A 21,000-nucleotide genomic window follows, 5' to 3' on the forward strand; every position below is an offset into this window, starting at 1 on the left:
GATGTATCTGAGCAGATAGAACAGAGCCCCGAATGCTTTCTAGAGACAGAGATTGTGTGGCTTCTGTCCCTTGACTGCTGTGCATTCTCCAGATGTCTCCTTTATGTTTTACGTTTCTCCTGGCAAATCAGAAAAGGAACACAACAGTGGCAACACATATGGCAACCATTGCAACTTCAGGAATGAAACCATTCACATCTAAAGTACACGGTTCCTGTGAAGTATTCGACCATCCGAATAGAGGGCGTGCGCTCGCTTGGGCTTTTTGAAGTTCTTTATTAAATGGAATGATGGTAGATCAACCTCAGGAAAATGTGTTGGGTTAATCCACACACATTTTCCTATGTTCACACCACGAAAACGCCTACACCCATGTACTGTAGGCATGGACTGCTCTGTCATATTTAGTTAGAATATAACAGCCAGGAGAGCACTATGTCATCTCCGGAAGGGGGAGGACCAGGCTTCCCCTGCCATGGACAGCCTGATTAGCTAACAATGGCTTCATGGATCCACCCTGCTCTTCTGTTAGGCCCTGCAGCTTGTGGCAGCGATTAACATACCAATAGAGGGTACGAGACAGGAAACTCAACAACCTTTCATATGCACCTGTGTCAACCTGAAGCCAGCTCCCGCCCATCAGTATCAATTACAGTAAACTATCATGTCAGGAATGCTGTTTACAGTAAACCACCACGCGAGGCGGACCCCATTCATTAGGTACGAGAATGTGGTTTGCAGGAGCCAGAGTGTCTGGTCTCGTCGCAGCTTCAAAGGAGACCTGTCGCTTTAACAGGGCCCACATAGAGAGGACCACATTACCAGAGAAACTCTTTGATAAAAAAAAAACAGCAAGATGGGTGGGGCTTAGTATCACAAGAGAGTGTGGTACACCGTGGGGGCACACCTTGCTCCTGGTTTCACCGCCTTACCTTTCATGTTGCCAAGTACTTGGTTATGACCTCATGCATACAGGAGATTGTTGGTAGGGACCACATGATTGGTTCATTAATGTAGGCTTAGCCTAGACAAATCAATGTGGCCCACTGGGCTTTGAAACAGGCTGAGCCCCTCTTTTGTAAGATCATTTTATGACTTCACCAGAAGCAACAAAGAAGAACTCAAACTTGGGCACTGGCTGAAGGTACACTCTGCTTTACATCTTCCGCCAGTGAAGGAAGGCCAGAATTTTCAAAGAGCGAAGCAAGAACTCTACTCTAAACTTCTCGCAGCGAACAGGGGGAGGTCCAGCCGCTCCAGAACTGGTACGGAGCCAGCACACAGCATGCCCTGGTACCCTCTGCCCAAAGGACTCTGAACCTACAGACAAGAACAAGGAAGCTACCTGGAACACACTCCACAGCTGTAGGCCACCAGCCTTAAACACAAGCCCATTTAAGAAGCTGGAAAAGTGCCTCCACAACCATCTACTGTTGTCCACCTTAGTGGACATTTTCGACCCAGTTGAGTTCCTCGCGCTGCAACCGACTGCAACACTGACAGTTGCCAAGCCACAGTTGCTTAAATACATCTGAGACGTCTTGAGAAGTGCTTCAGGACCACTGATCAGCACTGAGACAACGTTTCCTCACTCCGAGCCTCTGTGTAGGCCAGGCTGCAGCTATGCATCCAGCTTTGCTCGCCAAACCATCTTGCCACCTCGAACCTGCAGCTGATTCCCATCTTGAACTCTGTCACAGAAGCCTGCAAAGTGCCCCGTAGCTGACTCAACCCTGTCAAGCACCAAGAACACCCACAGCACAAGGTACATTGTATTTATGTCCCTCTGGTCCTTCCCAGAAGGCCCCTAGAGACATTTTTAGACCCATTGCTCCTCTGTGTGCTGCAGCCAAGAAATCGTAAAACTGTTGTGGTTATTAACCATACCGACTGTCAGAATCCAGAGTGCATCCCTTTTCCTTATTTCAAGCTGTCTGTCCTCTGCATTCCTTTACTGGGTGGATTAGATTTTGTAGTGTTGCTGTATCTTGCTGTTGTGATATAAACAAAGTAGATATTTTTGATTCAATCTTTACTGGACAGTCCTTTTTATCATTGGGTAATTGTATTTTCGCTGTGTTGCAATTAACCAACTAACCATGAACTTTGGGAGATAAGCATGCCGTCCCGTCCACGTTACCAATATTGGACAAGGTGATTTATAATTTGCTTATTATTCCAATCTATTCGGATCCCTTCAGGTGTATTAGAGGTGTGGGGCTGATTGATGGTTTAGAAACCGATTTTCACCCCTGGACCACTGGTACCCCGGAAGTTAATTCGTCACAATCCCTTTCAGAAGAGGGAAAGACTTTCGCAGACGTAGGCACACTGTCTAAGCTGACAGGTGTGGCGATTTCTAGAGACACTGTGAGCAGCAGTTACATGTCTTTCCGGTGATGCATTATGGCCATAGTCCTGTTAGCAACTGGCTATGAGGAGGGCAATCCACAGATGATGTGTTTGATGACTTCTGAAAAAGACAGGAGAGGGGTCGTGGGTGGCTCCAACCAGATTTCACATACAGCAGTCAGCTAGATATAAATGATAGCTCATAGGGTAGGAAATGGGCCGCGACAAGATGACGCCGAGCTCTTTCCAAAGTTTTTCTTGTCAGAGCGACGTTCAGTCCTGGGGCCCAAACCCTCAGTCTAGACTAGCCCAGAAGACCTCAAGATTTGTTCTAGAGCCGAGCTCCCTCGCACATAAGCAGCCAGCACAAGCCATGCCTCACACCCTGTTGACAAGCTGTTCAAATTGGTATATATGTAACAAATGAAAAGAGCAGGTAAATGAAAAGAGCAGGTACTTGCTCAGAAGGGTATCTTTCTGCATCACTAACACAGAGATATTTCGAACATAAAACCATATTAGCATTCATTTGTTCCCAGAATTCTCTGTGCTTTTATGCCAATTGTCAGACTTGGGTTCCTTGAAGAGATGAAGTGCTGCTCGACCTCAGCCTGGATCCTTAGCCTCACTCACATAAACACCCCTCGAAGAGGAGGTGCAAGGTCTTCCAGAGACCATGCCCTTCCATTTCCAGCACTGACAACTCATACACACAACAAAGACATCAGATCCAGCAGTGATGTCACAGCCTATCCACTTGTCCGATAAGGAACGTCTCAATCTGTTTATGATGCAACCCAGCAAAGTCCTGGATGACGATTATGGGCTGCCATGCCCAGTATCAATATCAAACTCAGCTCAATGTGTGAAGTGTACTGCGACGAGAAGGGCAGGGGAACAGGCAATTGATGAACACCTTCCAATGTGAGATCACAGGAGCTGATCAGCAGCAGGTGTGGAACCTGAAGAGGACATGTGTATGTGGAGTTTCCAGGGCTACAGATCAAGTTACAGTAGATGACCTGGGGGCGGGGTCATGCCCCTGGAAGACGTGCTAAATCTGTGCTGGCCTTATAAACTACTGAATGTTAAAGCAAAGGACATTTGGCCCCCATACACCAACAGAATGTCAACCAACAAAACAAGTATGGACACAGTTGAATGCATTGTAACTTTTGTTGTCCAAGTGAAGGGGGCTGCATGTGAAGCTAAAAGAAAGTGATGGCTCAATGTGGCTGCTGCAATGGTGGATCACTAAATAATTGGCAACACCTGGCAAGATGGCAACGACCATCGCTAGCCCAAAGAGTTGGCCCAGCCAATGATTGACCTGTAGAAATGACGTGCTTGGTGGATGAGAAAGGTTTCAATGAAGGAGCCAAATTCTCATCAATAGACAAGAGAGAGAGTGAGAATGGAGCAGGGAAGAGGTTTGTGGGGGTGCACCCCAAGTGGTGTAGGGTAAAGAATCATGATCAAGCTACACAAGTAAAGAAATTAATTGCCACTGGTGCATCGGTCAGTGGGACGGTCATGAAGCAACTGCTCAAGAACTAGCCACTGCTCTCACACACCACCACAAACATCTATGCTGATGAGAGATACGATTCTATGTGAAGATTCAGTGCAGAGAACACAAAGAGACTGCGCAAGTGGTGTGGCTGAGGACAGGATTGGACCCCTACTGCCCTGGAGCACCACTGAATTGCTTGAATTTCGACAGATGATTCAATTTGTGACACGCATGCTCACATGTGAGTTGGATATCACCCCAAAGGGTTGGGGTCATTATTCGGGGTGAGCTGCCGCTGCAACAAGGATATGTGCTGATGTAGCAATGTAACTGTGCAGCCACTTTCTTTGCAACGTCACAGAGTGTTCTTTCATGTGAGAGAAAAAGGTGAATAAGAGGTCAACAATATGAAAGACGCCAAGGGAGGTGATATTCAGTGGAGCGATGAAACAACTGAGCAGGGCTGTGAGGTGAGAATGACATCCAATGGTGACCATTCGTGACATCCCGCCTGTGTTCAATTGTACAAAATGTTTCTCAAAACAAAATAGGAGCTGGACATCATCAGTTCTAGTTATTGTGTACTCTTGTCATATTGCATCCTTTGCCACTTTTGATGGAATGTGCTGCTTGAAATGAATGCTGTGTGAATGGGCGAGTGAATGCTGCGTGAATGTGTTTTAATGAGTGAGTGAAGGCTGTGTGCATGCTTTTTGAAATGTATTCTGCCTGTGTGAATGTGTATTTGAATGTGCGATTGCATGTGTGGATGCTTGCGTTGGGTTTGTGCCTGCCCGCGCGAGGTTAATTTGTGTAGTGCTCTGCCAGCTCAGAATCCTCTCTGAGTACCCTGGGAAGCTGGAAGTCACCAATTAAACTCCCACGTGGCCCCCTCACTGGCCCACAGCCCAGAGTCCCCACTGTGCTTCCTCCTGCCCTCACTACTCTCACGCACCCACAACAAACACCTGCTGCCTGCTCTTCCAGGATGCACAGCTCACACCGCCTCCCTCCCCTCACCCTACTCCAGGCACTGCTCAGCAGACCAACATGTCAAATGATAAATGAGTGAGAGTTTTCCCATTTTCCTTTTCTCCACGGGTCTCACTTTCTATTCTTATATGTTGAACTTGGGAACTGGTCAGGTTATTGTTTCGCAAAAAGACTGCTGGCACTCCGGACAGCATGCTGGGATGCTATTAGCAATAACCATCTCGGTGGGCAGCATTAATCTGGCAATAAGACCCAAGGCGGCGGGCCAATACCGCCCCTGGTAATGCCCCCAGGGCTGTAGTTACAGGGACCGAGAGAAAAGATTGAAAGAAGATGAGCACAAGAAAAAGAATCATCACAGACGAGAACAGATGTATCAGGAAGAGCAGCAAAAGAAAGAGGAAAGGGCAGAGGAGCAAGGGAAGTATGATAACAGGCAGAGAGCAATCGAAGAATGAGATAGGCAAGAAAGGAAGAGAGAACATGAGGAAGCACATAACATTAAGGGATAAAGAATACAAAGACGAAGGGAAGAAGAGCGTAGAGCGAACGAAAGAAGGAAAGAGAAAAGACAAAAAGAGGAAAGAGTTAGATGGGAAGCGAGAAAGCAAAGAGAATTAGACAAAGAAATGGAGCGAAAAAGAAGACAAAGGGAATGAGATATTGATTGCATTGAGTAAGAGTTTATGGAACCAAGTCCAGTAACATTATGGGGCAATTTAGAGGAGTACCTCCCGTCACAGGGAGCAACGTCACAAATATCTAGGGTAACACTAGAGGAGAATTCGGACATAGGGAGAATCGGGGAGAGGATAGATCAAGCCTATCAAGACTTAAGAGAAAGAAGCAAATTAGGAAGCTGAGAGAAGTGAGAACAGTCCTTGGCCGTCCAATCACAAAGCGAAGAAAGAGACCCGTCCAGTCTCGGGCATAGAGCCTTGCCTTCTATGCAACAGCCTTGGTGGCCATCAGCAGAGGAGATTCAGCCAACACCATTTTTTTTTCTAAAAACATTCAATCTGTTCACTTGTAAGTGAGGCTTTTTCGAATATTGTAAACTAAATCACCGTTATTAACTCCCAGTCTATTCAGATAAGGCACACGAAGATGAAAGTATTTGCTTAGAATGTGAATGAAATATGCAATGGAGGCACTTAACCACGGACCTTCTGAGCACTGGCTCGTACAAAATATATCAAAGATACCTTTCAGGAATAACAAAAAGCTGTTTTACATGGATTGCATGCCAATGTATGCAAATCACATGATAAAAAAAAAACAGGCAACACATAATTTCCTATAGAAATTTGCTGAGCTAAAACAATATGAGGGAATCTTTATTTTCCAAATCCTGAACTGAAGATTACAAGCCCCACAACACAAAGTGATGGCAGCTAGAACAATCTCCATTTTAGACCATTTTATTTTGGGAGCTTAAAGATACTCAATAGAAGACACTGTGCCTGATTCAAAGAAGTCTTTTATAATGCTGCAATCCTATTGGAAAATGCTATGCAAATCAGGCACATTATATTATAAGCACACCTGCGTATAGTAATGGTTTGGCTGAATGGCATGCATGATGTTAAGAAAATTGAAATTTCTAAAAAAAACAAATCTTTTATTTTGTGTGGCAAGCTAGCAGACATTATTGATATAAACGTAGCTCCCCTTGTGGGCTTTAAGGTGGAAATGTCTGAGTGCAGTTCTTTTTCTTTTAGTTAACATATTTTATTGAAGGCACAAAACAATGCGTGTGCATAACAATACAAAAAAGAAAAACAAAGTGGAACATCTTGTATAATCAACCATTTGAAGGGAACTTCAATTGTTGAACAAAACTTGACACATAGGAGAAAACTTTCAAAATATTGGGGAGGGGAAACATATAACATACACTTCAGACAAGACAGTGAGGAAGTGGGGAGGAAAAGGGCAAAATGGAAAGGACAAGATAAGGGTAATCATTAAACGAAGATAATGATATTTAAAATAGAATAATCATTTGAGGCGAGGAAATCAAAAAAACATTCTCCATTTCAATTCATACTTCTGATACAGTATCGGGGTTGAAGATGTACAACCCTCAAATCTATGTATAGTAGATATGGTGTTCCACCATATTTTGTGATTGATCAGTTTAAATTTCTTCCAATTGGTTGTGATAACCTGACACCAATTATAATAAAAAGATCAAATAAATGAGATGAGCACTACAACAAATAAAATATTAAAATGAAAGGGTTCATCTAACTTAAAAATACATTTTATATTGCACCATACATTTTTCCAAGGTTTTTCAATATATTTACATTCCAAAAACAAATGTTTGAATGATCCTTCACCATCATGACAATTCCAACATGTATTATCTAAAGATATTTTACACTTAAAAAGCATAGCAGGGGTGACAAAAATTCTATGACGAAAAAAGAAAAGTAAAAGTGTTTCGGTTAGATTAGCTGAAACAGTTAAGGTTGAGGTTTTTTTCCAAAAAGGCAGACAGCCATTATCTTCTAAAGTAACTGAACAGACTTGTTGCCATTCTTGCTGTGATTTCCATTGAGGATTCTCAACCAAATCAGTAGTAAGCTTTTTTTATAGAAAAGGGAAGCTGAAAACTGGTGATTATACATTTGAATATGTCTAACAACACCATTATGCATATAGGATTCCATCATAAGCAGCAAAATTTCTACAACACCATCTAGTATTAATAATAAAACAATTTAGGATTGGCACATTTTGCCCTAAATTCATTGCACGTTAACGGTATACCTTGATTAAAAAGTTGATGTACATATTTAATTCCTGTTATTGTCCAACTTTTCCAAAAAAATTACTCTACCATTGATCCAAATTAGATTATTAAACCAAATGTAGGGATGAAATGCATTCTAATCTGTTTAGCAGCAAACTGAACATTAGTACATTTATCAAAACTATTTTTTGTGGTGAACAAATAACAATAAGTTAGAGAAAAGGCCCAAACCATAATACTTTACACACAAACCCATGTATGGGGTAAAACAGTGTTTTCTCCACCACAGATTACTTTACGTTTTCATCTACTAAGGAAGATCCTGTGTTTTTTCCTGCCCCAAATAAATCTGGTGAGGCATGAATCAATGTCTTTAAAAATATTTCTGGGAATAGGCAAAGGTAGCAGAAATAAAAAGTACAAAATAATAGGGGAAATCATCATTTTAATCGATTGGAGATTACCCTGTAAGGATAAATATAATGGAGACCAGGAATCTAAAAGACCTTTGATTGTGTTTAATACAGTACTAGTGTATTGTTTAATAATATGTTTAGCTGAAGAAAACACTTGCAGGCCTAGATATTTAATTAATTTTCTTAGAGCACCACCTCATACCATAGGGTAGGACCAGATATTTGGTACTCTTTTTCAGAGGAGAATTGCCTAGCATTTCGGTGCTGACTGCCCTTGGGCATGACAAAGACGACAAAGACTGATATGCAGGGATATTTCTCCTCTGTGAAAGGGACAGTGAGCTAAAGACTTGGTTGAGACTCTCTCGGGGTCATCCACCCAAGAACAGGTCAACGGGCCGTGTTTGTGCTGGTAGCAGGACTCCCAGAGCCCCCCTTGTTTTGCAGATGTTTAATACAATGAATATTCAAAGAAAGAATTTCCGATTTGTCAATGTTAAATATATATCCTGAAGCTATTGATAAAAGTGAAACAGTATCAAGCATGTTTTGTAAACTTATTTCACGATTTTTAAGGAATAGAAGAATATAATCTGCATAAGCTGCTTATTTAACATGTACATCACCAAATGTTATTCCCTGGATATGAGGATGTCATCTAATAGTTTCTAGAAATGGTTCAAGGGCTAAAATAAACAACAGAGGAGAAAGGGGGCATCATTGCTGTGTACCTCTACCTAGATGAAAACATTGTGACATCTGACCATTCATACATATAGTGGTTTTGGGGTTAGAATAAAGAACTTTAATCATGGATATGAACGTTTAATGAAGACCATGCCATTGCAACAAATCAACAAGCAACACCATTCAAATCTGTCAAACGTTTTTTGAGCATCTAAGGCGACAGCTGCATAGGGATCATTTGAGTGGGCAGTGACATTCAAAGCCTCCTAAAAAATTCTGATATTGGATGCAGAGAGTCTTCCTTTAACATACCCAATATGGTCTTGTTTAATTAATTTAGGCAAAAAAGGGAGAAGTCTATTTGCTAAGATTTTGGCAAAAATGTTGCAGGATGTATTTAATTAGAGAAATGGGTCTGTAACTTTGTGGTAGTTCAGGATATTTATTCATTTTAGGGAATGCCAGGAGCATAGCTTCAGTAAAGGTGCCTTCAGATTTTGAGTTTGAGATAAAGTCAGAAAACAGTTTATATAGTTTAGGGGTAAGTAATGATTTAAAATGGCCATACAAGTCAAAGGAAAATCCATCCAGTCTTGGCACCTTGCCTTTTAACGCCCATGTATAGCATTGATAATTTCATTTTGCATTAATAGCTGGATAACTTGAACGTGCAATATTCTGTAGGAAGGCAGCAATGTTTGGATTATTGGGAGTAGAATCAGAAGAATACTATTGATGATAGAAGTTACTGAATGCATTAATAATGTCTTTATCTACAGATTTTCTAGTATCATTCGAGTCCATTATTAATGAAATTCTACTTCTTTCTTGTTTGATTTTGAGGTAGGAAGCTATGGATTTGCTAATTTTATTAGAACATTGATACATTTTTTATTGATATTTTAGCAGGAGAATATTAAGTATGTTTCTTATATTTATGTCTTAGCTGGAATATATTCAAATGAATCTCTTGAGAAGGATTAGAGATATATTGCTTTTCAAGAACTTTACATTTCCTTAGGATCTCTTCAGATTCAGGTTTCATATGCTTTTTGTATTGCAACAAATTAAATGATTCATTCTCTAAGTACTGCTTTATAACTATCTCAATTATTAGGGACAAATGTATCTCCCACTTTGTTCATTTCAAAATAATTGTTATGGACATTATTAGAAAAGAAGCATATTTTTCCTTTTTTAATAGAGTTAAGTTAAATCTCCATATATTTGATTTGGAAACAGGATTGGTATCACCAAGTTTAATATGGACAGGGGAACAATCAGGCAGGGATATGCAGTCTATAGCAGAATCTATTAGGTTAGCTGACAAAGAGTGAGCCAGGAAGATATATTCAATTCTGGAAAATGAATTGTGGGGACTAGAGTGAGAGGTGTACTCCACGTCTGACGGGTGATGTAGACGCCAAGCATCAGCATGGCCCAATTCAGAGATAAACTTTAACAATTGATTTTGGGATTTTGAGTTCTTAAAAGAATATTTGACTTTCTGTGAAGAATTTGATCATCTATTTCATTGCAATCCCCACATCAGAATCTGATGACTCAGGTAGATGGGTCCTTTTGAATCTTTTCATCAACTCTACTTACTACTCAGTTTTAAATATATATTGTCCTAACGCATCAGACCCTGCCTTCTGGAAGCAACTTGAGGAACATCTGCTCTCCTCAAATATCGGAGTGCAGTTCTAATAGTATGAACATTAACACACAGCAAATGCGCTGCTCATACCAAAGAAATGTGTTGAACAAGTAGTTGTCGGGTCCAGTGAGGAGCAGTGCTGCTTTTTGAGAATATCTGACAATGGTGACTGCCCAGTGAGTGACAGTTTGCTTTTTTATGGATGTGGGAGCTCCTCCCGGTTCAACATCAACGGAAGGGCGTATGGACTCTGAGGATTTCTTCTGCGAATGGGTTTTACTTTTGCAGTCCCAAGCCTGATGACTCTGGGAGGGCTGGGATAGAGAGGCTTGTCCAAAGAATGCCTATGAGCCTCCAAAGAAAGGAGCCCTCTCCAGCAGAGCCAACATGATGGGGGCTGGGAGTGAATGGCCCCTCTGCCAGATAGACAACTACAGAGCCGTTAACATCAGTGGGGCTGCACTCCAGGAGGCCTGGCCAGGGATTGTCTGCTTTGTCCGAACAATGATTTTTTCCCCACAGACATAAAAACACAAATTAGCAGTACGTTGCAGGGCCATATGCACCTCTTTGCAAGATAGTAAGTACATTTTTGCTCAAGCATGCTCTCTACACATATGTTGAAAGATCTGGCGCATGTTGCTTTTTATTTAACCAACACACCAGCTCTGTGTGTCTTGCTTATAATTCCAACTTGTCAGTTACCCAGAAAAACTATTTTCTCAAACTGAAATCAATGGTTTATTTCTGCAGTTTAACGTGTGTTTTGTAGGTATGTAACCTGTATTCGCATCATGCATGGTAAGATGTATAATGATCAAACAATGAAGAGCAGCAAGTGGTGTTAAATATGGTGTATGTAACCCACTAGCGAGCATAAAGGCATCTTGTATTGGGCCACGTCAGTGACATGTTTAACTAGTCCTGGCGTTTAGGCTCCCATCACATTGATTTCTTGTATTCCTGTTTTGTAGTGAGAACATGAAACTACAAATACTATACACCAAAACAACATGGTGTGTAAATTATTGTAACTATTTCGCACTTTCAGCAAGTTGGTCCTTTGTTTCCATTCCTACAGTATTTCTGGATATTTGGGCAGGCAGTATGGAGAGCCACAGAACGTTTGCATGGCAAGTCTAGAAAAGGGACTCATTCACAATCCAGGCACACATCATCTCCACCACCTCTGCACTGACATACAGATGTTTGGAGCAGATCAGCTTTTTCTGCGATGTAATTTCCAATTCAGTCAACGGACCTGCTTTAGGATTGAGTCCCTTCCACCCAACACAGAAAATATTCAGGTTGCCACCTACAGGCAGAGTATTAGTATATTTCTTACCAGACTATAATGAAAACAGCATTGCAAGTTGGGTCAAAATTAAAGATCTAATTGGAAAATGTGTACTGTTAGCCTTCCAAATGGCAAACTCTGAACTGAGAAAACTTGGGCTCACAGTTCATCAGTCTATGGGATCCATGGCATTGTCTTCTGTGGCCAACATTGGATCACCGAGAATTGATTCTTCTATGTGTGCACTGGGCAACATGCCTCACTCATGCACAGTTTATTAAACAAATGTTTTGGCTCAGTTGATAATAATAATAATAATAATAATAATAATAATAATAATAATAATAATAATAATAATAATACATTTGCATAGTACACACCAAAGGCTGAATTGCCTCTTAGCTTGCTCATTGTGCATGGCACCTGCACGTGTGAGCCATGATTCTCTACTAACATGAAAGATGAATACATTATGTTATGTTATTTGGGTTTTATATAGCACTCTACTGGCATCTGCTTGGTCTCATGGTGCTATGAGAGTTGAAAAAGTAGGACTGGGTTTGACTAGTGGAGTTAGCAGGATAATGTAAGTTAACATTGCATTTGAGTGGGAGCAGGCGGGACAGAGTTCTACAAACAGTTGTGTTTTTCTAGATAGTTTGTGTCAAACATATTGGAGGGACATATATCCAGAGGACAGTTTTGTGTGCCCACAGTGTGGGACTGCGTTGGTTCAAACTGTGCAATACAAGTTGGTGTGAGAAGTGCACTGGTGGCTTTTTTTTGTGTTAGTCGGATGTTTATTGCTTTCTGTGAGTGGCTTAGCCAGTATGCGTATTGTGAGGTGGAAACAAGAAATTGAGTGTTTCAAAGAGATGAGCAGTCAGTCAGAGCCTGGCGTGGCATTTAATGTGTCTTATCTATTGTTGCTTTGGAGATATCCAAGTAATATTTCAGCATGCAGAGTAGACAATGTGGGGAAAGTCGGCGCAGCTCGCTGCATCGAGCGCACATACCAATCTGCTTAGCATCTGAGGTAAAACCACAGTGGAGAAAAATGTCAGAATAGATCTGGAAAAATGCAACATTGGGGACACAAATGACAGTGAAGAAAAATAGAAGTGGGAAACCACAGTGATGTACAACAATGTTTCTTTGGTGAGGGGCTTTGCCTGGGGCATGAGCCTCCACCTATGTGGGGAGGATGCTTGTGGGATGTTTTAACCCACTAGGCTCTGCCCTGCGACATCCCTGTGTGCTGATGGTGCAAGAATCATCAAAACGGCCGCAAAACCCCTATGCGTGCAAAACCTATGAAAATTGCGCTTTGAAACCAGAAAAGATGGATGCCAAATCTAACTTTGCCTGTTGTCAGTAGTGGAAAGGAGACCTCACTGCTGAAACATGTTACTGGGCTGGCCACCAAGAAAAATGGAAACTGCATGAAAGGCAGTGCTTTAATGAAAGAAACCCGGAAATTGCTCTTAAATCCCTTTTTCTTGGTTGCTGAAAATACAAAATACTGGTCCAAAACATCACAAAACATCCAATATCTTTGCTGGGTGTTACCCGCCACTTAATCTAAGGAATCAATATGAACACACAATGCCTTGAAAAGAGGAATCTGTCATTAAAATATCCACAGTAAAAAGGGTGCCTGCCTGTGAAAATCTGTCAAAATGTGGGCGCAGTACAAGCGGCCGCCTTTATGATGTCATTAGTTGCATCAGAAGCTTAAACTTGTGCAATTGAAATCAAATGTCTGAGAATTAAATGAACTGTTATCAAAAGTAAAATAGGTTGCAACTATTTAATCTCCATGGTTTAGAGACTGGAATCAGTGTTCTAGCTGATTGTTTAAAAATTGCAAGTTTTATTTTAAACCAAGAAAAATGTAAGCAATTGACAGTGAATTTAAGCTGATCTCAAAGTCGCCAAACAAGTTCCCTCCAGCTTCCCTCAACAAAAGGCATCTCTCCTGCTTCCCACTAAAGTCAGGAACTTACAGCTTTGTGTTGATTACATCAGGGCAGGAGATTTTGGGCTGCTGCTGAAAGAGCACAATGGACCTTCCTTGGCTGAAAGGATATGCAGATTGTAAAGTGTCAAAGTGGCCACTGCCAGGAGGTAGAGGGCGGAGATTGCTCTGGAGCTGCAAGATGGAGATGGAGGCGGGGACAGACACTTTTGTTGATTCACAAAGCACAGAAAGCATATTTTTGAAAAAGACTGATAAAGGACTGTGCAAATTTGTAAAAAATATAGAATTAGCAGCATTCTGAATGTGATTTTTTGTGCACATTTTAAAAGGACCCAGAACTCTGTGATGTTCTGAGAAGGCCCAGTGAATATTCTGGTTTTGTAACAATTGTTTCTATGTCAGAAGCATGAAACTTAATTCGGGTATGCCCATATATAATGTGCACATATGTACAAAATTTTGGACAAATTAGATATCGTGTCCCGGACAAAAAGTGCAAAAACTTGTCAAATCCAGACCCAAGATCTCACAGCAACGAGGCTTGGAAGAATATTTGCTCCACAAAATATGTGATCTATGTATGTTATTGGTATAACGATTGTACAAATGTAAAGATGTAAAATATCAAAAATAGATTTTATGTGTAAAAGGCAAATGGGAGGATGTTTTGCCTCATAAACCACATCATCATGATGACACTCTGTTTTCTCCTCCAATCAAGGGAGAGAGCAGACCCTAGCCAATAGACTACCTAGGGGGTGTGCCTAGGATAATTCAGCTTACCCACCCCTTTATCAAACACATAAATAAAAACAGCTGAGGACTCAGAAAACACACTGATCCACCAACCATCTCGAATTTGGCAAAGCATTCTGAAGGAGATCCATTCATACTCCTTGCTCCAGGCTACAGAAACTTTTCAAGCAGAAAGTCTCAGAGCATAGCTTAACCACTTTCAGCTGGGCCTAACTTCCTGAACCCATCCCTCAACGTAAAGGGGAAACCAAAGAAGCAGCCAGGCTGTGCTGTAACTGCTTGCCTGACAAAGAATTATCTTCACAACCAGATGGACAGATTAAAACCCGTCTGGTGCCGTGCTGTGCAGACCAGAGAGCCATTGCAGATCCAGTCGTGCTCTTCAGTGTTGACCAGAGCGCCTTGCTGTCCAGTCCTGCCGTGCGGTGTCCGGAGCGCCTTGCTGATCGCTGAACCAGACCAGTCCGGTGTGCCCAGAAGTCTGTCCCGAAAGAATCCCTGACCAGAACCAGATCCCTGACGGTTCCATTCAAAACCTTGGTAGTGAGTATCCATAGTATAGGATTGTTACTAACCTATGTACTGTCCATAGTCATCCCTATCCAAATCAAATCTATCTTATATCCAGAACTGTATTGTTAGAAATCCTTTTTGTCTTGCCTGAACTCTCTCTCTTATCATATAGTCCTTCTGTAATAATATTGTTATAATCATCTTTGCGCTGATGTATTGCATCTGAAGAAGGCAAGCGTCTTGGCTGGCAGTTGCCTTGATCAAGTGGCTGAGCATCTGTGTAGTTTGTTTCTTCATAGTCCATCCCTAGTGTAAAGAAACCTTGTATGTATTTTTAAAAGCGCATCCTTGTTTTACAATTTTGCCTCTTTCTTAAAAAAACGACCTCCACGAAAACGTCCATAACTTTTCCATACTTTAGGCTAGAAACGGAATCTAAGTGTCTACTTGTTGCTAACCGCATCTCAACTCCTTACAATTAGTTAGCAATTGTGCTTACTGCGCTCACCGCGCGTGGCAACGTTTGCCACAAATGTTTCGTTTGGCCAAAATCTATAACGTGTAAAATAGCTTTTCATTGCACCCAACCTCAAAATGAAGGTTTCAACTTGCTTATTATTCTCAAATCATTGCTAGTGTTTGTCTGAAACCATACAAAGTGGCTCACATTAGAATTCCAACCATTTCAGTGAATTAAACCATTTTCAGTGTTTTACCCATTCCATTCAAAGCCAACTTTAAAACCATTTTGACAAGTTTGCCAATCATTCCTGTTTCTCTCTTGTGTTTGCTGGGGGAAATTGGGATTGATATATTTGCTTGAATTCTGCATTCCTGAAACCTGTTCTCTCTCTTTCTATCTCTTTATATTGCATATTGGGGGGATTGAGGGGTGTGCAGGGGGAAATAGTAATCACATTGCCAATTGATTGAACATACCCAAAAGTATTATTTCTATGCTAGATTGTGTTTTCCGTTGCCATGCAAGAATCTGGCCCTTTTGCTCTTCTATCAATGCCTTACTAGTATCTATTAGTTGTTCCTGCCTGTCATTCTTCCACGCTCTCCCTAAGTACATCATGACCCAGCTAGTGAGGGACTTTCACTAGAAAAAACCACTAGACTGGGTCATCGAACAAGCCACGTGCATTTATGACGTGCAAAAGCCAGTGGAAAATAAAAATAATCCGAAAAGCCCCAAAACAATCAACACCCCTGCTGCTGCTAAAGTGGCGGAGGTGTAGGTTGCCCCATTTTAGATTTAGAGATGGGGGTCTAAAAACCTGCCCACACAGAATCAATACAATCCCTAACCCGGAAGGCCCTCGGGCCAATCACAAACAGGGAGCCAGGGAGGTAATCCCATAAATTGGACCCCTAACTCCCCTGACTACATCAGCCCGCGCTACAAGGGCAATAGAGCCATCATGGGTTATGAGTGGACTCCTCCGGCCCAAGGCGGGGAGATCCAACCATACAGCAGATAACACAGGGAACTTCCCTCCTCACTTCCCCCAGGAGGGCAGTAATCTCCAAAATACTGGACAAAATGTCTATCCAAAGTACCCGCACAACTCTAATCCCCAAAACAATCCATCCTTCTTTCCCCACTTTCCTGAGCCCAGACAGCCAAATCCGGCAGAGGGGAGGCCAAGGGTGGAGGGGTACCCAAAGTTTCCTAACCCAGGGTATTTTGTGAGAAGGGATAGCTACCCTTCCGGGATCAACCCAGGGGAGACATGAGGACCCCGTACCAGCCATAGCATGTGTCACAACTAGAGCGCCATGTCCAAAACATGGCACAGGATCTGGGTCGCATGCTGAGGGCTCAACAGAACACTCAGATGAGCATGGCGGTGCAGAATGCCTCAGACCCATGACCTGGTGCTCCAGAGCAATGATGGGGGAAGAACCCTGACAACCCACCGGTTCCTAGGGAGGAGGCATAAGGGAAAGTGGGGTGTAAAGGGCTTGGAGGAAGCTTCCTTCCCCACTTGTAAAAAGCCCCTGGAAACCCAGGAACCGGAACCAAAATCTCCTGCCCCTGAAAGTCTGCAACCCAAAGAGCAGAGAGGCGGTAGGAGAAATAAAGAGCCCAAAAAGACCCATTTTGAGGAGGAGGTACATGTCATCCAGTTTGAAGGAGAGGGATCCTCAGAGGATCCTGGGAAAAGGATATTCTCCTTCAGAAATGGGGGAACTCCTCCCAAAGAACAGTGGGTCCCAAAGGATCCAAATCCAGACTGGGTAGATGTGGGGACCGAGTTAGCACTGCCCATCAACAAACCACAGAGTCATCAGCAAGAAAATCCCCTGGTTCAAACCCATTCTGGTGACTGCCTCCAAAAAGGGGGCGAGGGGTAGCCCAGAACCAGAACCAGGGGAACCCAAAACTTCCCCCATATCTAGCTGTCACCTTTTTCTTTCAGATTCCCCAGACCTCAAATGGAATCCTGCCCAAATCACCTTTCTGTCAGCATACAAAACCAAGAAACTAACCCACCAGTTGTCCAAAAATGTACATTATCTTTACCCCCTTGAGGAGAAGGAGGGAAGATTCTATGCCCCGGTCCAAATACAGGGGCAGTGTACAATTTTGGCACTGGTGGACACTGGATCCCAAGCTACCCTTCTGTCAAAAAGGGCCTTTGATCAAGTGAACTGGGGAAGGGGGGAGAAATACCAAATTCCTCTCACCGCTCTTCCTGGCCAACTTTGACGGGAAGGAAATTCCTGTCGAGGGGACTGCGGATTTGGACATTAAAATTGGGTGACATAAGATGAAGCACCCGGTCATAGTTGTGACACCAGAGGGCACACCTTGTTTACTAGGGAATGACATCCTGCGTAGGTTGTCACCCCTCATACATTGTGTAAACAAGGTCCTCTGGACCCAGACTAGCCGACCAATAAAATTGAAATTGAAACATAGTGTCAACCATGTTAGTTTAAACGGCACATGCCACATGGTTGAACAAAAACCTGACCAAATAGAATTTCACTTCCAGAACAACCAAATCCCAGACGTGACAGTAATTGCAGTAGGACAACAAACTGGTGGTGTGGCGTCCTCTCTATTTCTGAAACTCAAACTTCCTTCCAGTCTAAGGTGGCATTCCACACTGGAAGGAAACACTCTGAAATTCTTTACAAATTCATAATTCACAATCAGAAAATCCCACTCCTAATAGTCCAGAAAGATGGAAAATCAGCTCAAAGCCTGGCTGATATTAAGAAAATTGGAGAGCAGTTTATTCAGTTAAATGAAGGGAAGGACCCTGTTCTCGCCTGAGTGTGTGTGAACAACGGTAAGAGCTTCATCAGCGAGGCCATTTTCCGCAAACTCCCAAAAGATCCAGCCATTCCCACATTTAAACTGTTAGACAACTGGGAAATGGATCTGGAAATGCCCAATTCCAAACATCTCCTGCCTAGCAGGTGTATGCTCAGAATCTCCATAGGCAACAAGAGCATAGTCCATAATTGTAGGGTCGTGCGAGATGTCCCTGCCGCATTTTTGTTAAGCTAGTGACATTCTCAATCGCTTTGCCATTAGTTTGGACCTAATAAACTTCAAAGCTTGATCCTGATTAGCGGGTAATCCCATGGACTTTGATCACCCAGAGAAAGCATTTAGGTCAGCTCAATTGCTGCCTTATGCAGTTGAAATTCAGATTGAAGAGGAAGACACCATCCCAGAACGGATCTGACAATTCTCACTGGAAGTGAAAGTCAAAAGAGGACAGAAACTGAAAAACCCTGATGCCTATATTCATCTTAATGCCCACTTCCAACAGCAAGGGTTAGGGGTAAACCTAACACCACTAGTCAACATAGAACATGACACCATTCCAATAGAGGTGGATAACAGCAACTTAAATAGTATCACTCTGGCCGCAGGGACCATTATTGGAATGGCGGTTGATGACCGACATTTTTCCATAGATTTAGGTAATGAACTGTTAGGACCAATCCCCAAGGACTGTTTTGATAGTGATAGTGACGACGACACAACACCAGACAGGATCTTCATCCGGCATGGGGGGAATTTCCTGGTGTACACTTCCTGCCCTTATGGTAAGGAAAATGTGACGTGTGACTTCAGGAGGGATGAGGTGATTTTCCAGGTCTATGAGGGCCGCCTTCCCCTTCTGAAGCCACCAGTCCAAATCATCACTTTGACCAGGGACTTCTCCACCCAGCTGGAGGAGGCTGTTGAGATAGCAAAACCGGAAGTCTTTTCAGGCTTGAGGTAGATGGTTGAAGAGAGAGTCAACCTAGCCAATGCCTGTGAGACACTGGAGCAGAAGCAAAAATTGAAACAAGTTTTCTTAGATTTTCAAGATCTCTTTGCGGTGGACTCATATGACTGTGGTCGCACCGACATCCACACAACAACAATTCCCATGGACCCTGGCATGACTCTAGTGTTTGTGAAACAATATTGCTTGCCTCTCGCATCAATGGAGTCCCTTGCTGAAATAATGAACAAGCTTGAGTCCTATGGGATAATTCGTCCAGTCCAAAGCACGTTCAATAATCTGGTGCTGCGGATTTTAAAGCCAAACGGCCAGTGAAGACTCTGCACCAACCTTAGGGAGCTCAACAAACGGGTCCATACTTCCCGATGGCCTCTTCCCTACATTGACCAAGGGCTGGCCCAGATCCAGGGGTCACAGGTATTCAATGCAACTGACCTGACCGATGGGTACTGGACTGTACCTGTCAGTAGGGAGGACCAATGCAAGCTGACTTTCACCTTTGAGGGGCAGCAGTACACATATACCCGGACTCCCTTCGGATACATCAACTCCGGCAGTTAATTTTACATTTTTCTACGTAAGGCCATGCCCAACCTGGGTGAAAGGGATAACCTGGCCTATGTAGATGATGATTTAGTCAAAAGCTCAACTGTTATGTTCTGACACAGTTGAGGGCCGCCGGAGCAAAACTCTCCTTTCAAAAGGCACAGTGGTGCAGAACCCGTGTCAATTTCTTGGGGCATGAGGTTACTCCTCAGGGTCTCTGTTCCCAGGAAAAGAAAAGAAATTAACTCTGTGGGAACTAAGGAGCCTCCTTGGACTAACTAATTACAGCAGAAAGTTCATTGAGGCCGACGCAGAGATCACAAGAACCTTGATCCATCTTTTGAAAGGGGGGGTCGAGTGGGAGTGGGGTCCAGAACAAGCCGAGGCAGTAAGACAGCTCAAAATAAGCCTCTCACAAGCACCTTGCCTAGCTTACCCTGTCAAAAACAAGGAATTCTTCTTGGAGACAGGGTTCTCAAATACATGCTTGACTGCAGTATTATATCAAAAGCATGACAAGGGCAATAAAGTAATCTCCTATGCAAGTAAAACTTTATCCTCTGTAGGGGAGGAAAAATTCAACGATTGTGAGAAGGCACTCCAGGCAATGGTGTGGGCATTGAAGAATTACCACCCGTTTATCCAGGGGGGGAACACATCATAGTGGAGACTCCACACCAGCCTCTGCAATATCTTCAAAGTGACAAAATCTGGGCCTTAAATGTAAGTAATTCCCGAATTACTTCCTGGATTCTGTCAATGCAAGGCTTTCCTGTGGTGGTCAGATATTGCCAAAACAAGAAGAGTCCCCTCGCGCAAGGTCTGGCTGACTTGCATGATTGTGCCAGAGAAAACTGTCTTCAGGACGAAAGTCTTACAATCATGGACAACATGGAGGCATACCTTAATTCCCCATACAAAAAAGTCTTTGAAGAAGACGAGTGTGAGGGAATGCCCACTGTCTATGTGGATGGATGCTCCTACCATGTTCACAACAATGGGGAAAAAGAACTTGTGGCTGGCTTATGGAATGCATGGGTGAATGATACCTCAGAACCCTCTGCTGGGTACAAAATCGGTCCCCGAAGTAGTCAAGTGGCAGAGTTGATGGCTGTGCATCAAGCCATCCTTACTGCTGTCCAACACCACTCCACAAACTGGTCATAATCACTGATTCGGATTATGTACGAAAGGGGTACGTGGAGCACCTGGTTAACTGGAAAACCAGAGGCATGCTATGCACTAATAACAAACCATTGAAAC

The sequence above is a fragment of the Ambystoma mexicanum genome, chromosome 1p (genome assembly GCF_040938575.1).
Source record: "Ambystoma mexicanum isolate Mex_15411 chromosome 1p, UKY_AmexF1_1, whole genome shotgun sequence".
Lineage (NCBI taxonomy): Eukaryota > Metazoa > Chordata > Amphibia > Caudata > Ambystomatidae > Ambystoma > Ambystoma mexicanum.